At 44.2% G+C, this 4298-nt stretch overlaps 1 pseudogene; it reads left to right on the top strand.

Moving 5' to 3' along the window:
• The window catches only part of LOC102374710, a 2716-nt pseudogene extending 454 nt beyond the window's left edge, over positions 1-2262 (top strand).
• The last annotated feature ends 2036 nt before the right edge of the window (positions 2263-4298 follow it).

Genomic DNA, 4298 nt, shown 5'->3' with positions numbered 1-4298 from the left:
GAGAGCATGCAAGGTTTGCTTTGTTTTTTTATGTGCCTCACAAGAATGAATCACATAGAGATTTGGATTTCAAAGATTAACCTTTGGGCTCTGTTCCTGGAAGCCTCCTGCCTGTGTGAGACTTTGCACCCTCTTATTGTATTGAGTGGAGCTAGAGGCTTTGCACCCTGTTATTGTATTGAGTGGAGCTAGAGGCTCCACTATCACCCATGAAGCTGAGCATGCGCCAAGCTTTGCAGGATCAATACAAATGGCTTCTCTAAACTGTCTCCCTTATTTCACAAGCTACCCCGTGGACCCTGCTGGGGTTGGTAAAGGGCATGTTTCAGACACTTTGAGTTGCCTGGATCCTTTGTTTCCTTTGTTAAATCTTTGGCTGCCTCCACATGCGCTCGTTGGTGTTCTAATTAGAATGCATAGGAGTGGGCTTGATTAATTAAGTCTGCTCTGTATTCTAATTGGGAGGCTCCAGCATTGAACCAACCTCATTGAATGAGGTTTACATAAATCACACCACTGCCATTTTTAAATGTGGAGGGGAGTAATACATGTGACAGTCATTTTAATTAGAGCAGCTCTCCAGGAACTGCAGCTGTTTGGAAAGGTATTTAGAAGGCTTTGTGGGCATCTCACAAGATGACTATGCACATTTTTGCTACGGTCACAAACTCATGACCCTCTTGGGCTAGCAGGCCTGCACCTTAGCACCCGCACCACCCCAGCCCCTAGTTGCTTGGCCAGAACACGCAGAGTGATGACAGAGCCCTGGTTCCCCAGACCTACTGGAGAGGACCAGAGGGATGTATTAGGGGGACAATAATAAAGATAGGACAGCGCTGGAGGAAAGGCAGATTAAAACACACGCAATATGGCTGGATGTGCCTGTTTCAGTCACAGTGCAGAAAATGGGAATGATTTGCATAGTCCTTCAGTCAAAAAGGTACTGAAGACCACAGCCAAACAATTGCTTATATTGTTCGAAAGAAAAAAAATATCCTTATTTGTATAAGGAATTCAAAAGTAGGGAAAAGAACAGGAAGGAAGCAAAAAGGGTTTTCTTTATTTAAAATAAATAAATAAATAAATAAAACAAACCAAAAAAACCCCCAGTAAATCTGTTCTAAGGGGGACCAGCAGGCAGCGAGGTGCTGAAGGCACCGTCCCAAAGGGAAGCTAGTCTGATTTCTGCTGCCACAGCTGTTTCCCCTGCTTGGAGCAGACAGCTCTTTTGCAAGTGGGCCACAAATCTGGCATCACTAGCTTTGTCCAGTACAAAAGATGCACATCCTCTCAGCTTTCTCTCCTTATTTCCTTCAGGACCAACCAAGAGAAGTGCAAGTGGAGAGACAAAATGCAACAGAATTTATTCTGCTGGGACTGCTGAATCACAGCAAAGTCCACATGTTCTTCCTCGCTCTGATTTTGCTTGCCTTCATTACCGCTGTGTCTGGGAATGCTCTCCTCGTGTTTCTAATCCAGGTGACTCCCTCCCTTCACACCCCCATGTACTTTTTCCTCAGCCAATTGGCCTTCATGGACATCTGCCCCAGTCTGTTTATAATCCCCAAAATGTCAGTGGACTTTCTGATCCCAGGCAACACCATTTCTGTGGCTGGCTGCGGGACTCAGGTTTTCCTCATATTGACCACTGGAGTGGGAGAATGCCTCCTTCTGGCAGTCATGTCTTATGACAGGTATGTAGCCATTTGCAAACCCTTGCAGTACCCCATCCTCCTGAGCAGATGAGTCTGCCTGCGCCTGACAGCTGCAATATGGATTTGTGTACCCATATATGCTTTGATTCATGCTCTTTATACCATGCATCTGCCCTACTGTGGCTTAAATTACATTGACCACTTCTGTGAGGTTCCAGCCCTTATCAAATTGTCCTGCTCCGACACCTCCACCTATGAGACTCTGATATTTGTGAATAGCAGTATTTTGCTCCTTATCCCTTTTTCCACTATACTAGCCTCTTACGCTCGAATCCTTGCTACAGTCCTAAAGATGAAGTCAACCACAGGACAGCAGAAAGCTCTGGCCACTTGCTCCTCGCATCTGACTGTGGTGGGGCTGTTCTACGGGGCAGCAATGTTCACGTACATTAAACCCAATGCTGAGCACTCAACACGGCAAGACAAGGTTGTGCCTGTGTTTTACTCCATTGTCACCCCCGTTCTGAATCCTGTCATATACAGCCTGAGAAACAGGGATGTTTTAGGAGCCCTTAGGAGGCTGGTTGGGAAATGCCGAGTCCTCTAGTAAAATTGATAACCATAGTTTCCTGTTATGTGATTGGTTTGATCAAAGCCAAGAGAATATTCTGGAAGATTCAGAACAAAGAAACCTTAAATTTCTGAGGCCTCTGCCTTAACTGTCTGTGTCCTTCTGCAAAACAAGGGTATTCAGACTCCTCTATCACTTGATCCTTTAGGAAAAGCCTTCCAGGCCCTGTTGCAGGTGATTTAACCAGATTATTGCAAGACTATGTGGGATTGGAAACTTGTGTAGCCCATGTCCTTTAAAAGGCTGAAATTCTCTTGCACGAAATAAGTCAAGTGTTCAAATGGACACATTTCCAGCAGCCACTTCTCCAGGTGTAATTGGGCCTGTTTCTTCTCCTACCCACATCTGTTTTAAGGAAATTAAACTCCACAGAACTCAAGAGTTGAATCATTGGGTTTTACCAGAGACAGGAAGGGGGGAAGGGCTGGGGGGTAGGAAGAAAGTGAGAGAAAGAGCTCATTTTGAATTATAATATTTTTTTGTTGGTAGCTTTAATCATGAGAAATGGGAATTCACTATTAACAAGTAGGTCTATACATTTTGTTCAAAATACATGAATTTGGTTAATGCATTGCATCACTAAAAAGGAAAGAGAGAAGACTAGGCAGCTTCCTAACTTTACATCCATAATGAGACTTTCTGCATAGAGAAAGTGAAAAGGAAAGGGTTTCTTTCTCTGTACCTGGAAAAACTGGAGCAGATTGTGATGCACAATTTACTGAATGCAAATACAGGGAGTCCTCTACTTACAACTTTTTGAGTTACAACATTTTGCACTGACAACGTTTATAAATTGACACCCTGTTTCAACTTTCTGACATCAGTTTTGACTTTACAATGCTTTATCTGATGCCATACCATGCCAGTGAACAAGTTTGCATCGCCAATCTCCCTGAAGAACATCTCTCCAAACGTCCTTGGACATTTTCTAGAAGAAGCAGACAAGACTCCAGAAAAACCTGCAGCCAAGGCTCCTGAGAAGACTCCAGCCAAGAGCCCTTCAAGAAGTCCAGCAAAGTCACCTCAAAGAAGTCCTTCCAAATGAATATGATTGCTACTTACAATATAAAGAAATTAATGTAGCTATATTACTCATCTATAATTGATAGAGTACTGTAGCAAAACCCCCAGTTTCTCTCTATTTATTTCTTTTAAAATGCATTCCCTCCCCTTCCCCAAACATTGCTGACTCTTTCTCTCCCTCTCTATTCCCTATAGATAAGTATAAGTAAGCTAAGATGTAGGATAAGCTTTAACATTTTATTTTAGGTAGTAAGTTTTATTTTTCTCTCCCCTCTTTGCAAATAAGTTCCCTGCTATTTTGATATCGATACCCACTGTTTTGTAAGTGATAATTATTATGTTTGTACTGGTTTCATATTGTGTGATTACTGTTTTGGGCCTATATATGTAAGTTAGCGTAAGTCATGTAAAGTTTCCATTTTGTATGTCAAGCCTCCATCTTGTGTCCTCTGCCCAGGCATCCCCTGTGTTGCAACTGTATGATTCATGTACCCCTCCCATGTAAATTTGTTTCCGGATGAATGAGAGTGATGGGAATGATTGAAATACAATGGTAGCAGGCCTCTACTGAATGGCCTGTAATGACCAGGCCATCACCTCGCATTGATTCATCCAGGAACCACAGACCTCACCCAGGAACAGAGACAAGACCCCAGCATTTGAAAGACAAAAGACCCTGCAGAAAGAGCAACTCTATCATTGTACCCCACCGTTACAGACACCCGAAACTGCACATCCCTGCACGGAGCAAACATGCTCAGTGTGCCAGGGGCTGACCCTTGCCTGGGCATGCCTCCTGTCACTAGGGTCACACAAGGTCTGCCCCTATAAAAAGGGGCAGTGAAGACAGACCCAGTGAGACGCCCTCTCCATCTGGACCAGCACTGTGTCACACCACCTATCCACCCAGAGGCCCTGCCGGCGACCCCGCTCTGGACAACACCTACTGGACAAGGACCCCTTTCCAGCCTGGATAGGTAGCTATCACC

The sequence above is a fragment of the Alligator sinensis genome, unplaced genomic scaffold (assembly GCF_000455745.1).
Source record: "Alligator sinensis unplaced genomic scaffold, ASM45574v1 scaffold1703_1, whole genome shotgun sequence".
Classification (NCBI taxonomy): Eukaryota; Metazoa; Chordata; order Crocodylia; family Alligatoridae; genus Alligator; species Alligator sinensis.
This window is presented reverse-complemented; position numbering and strand designations above follow the sequence as displayed.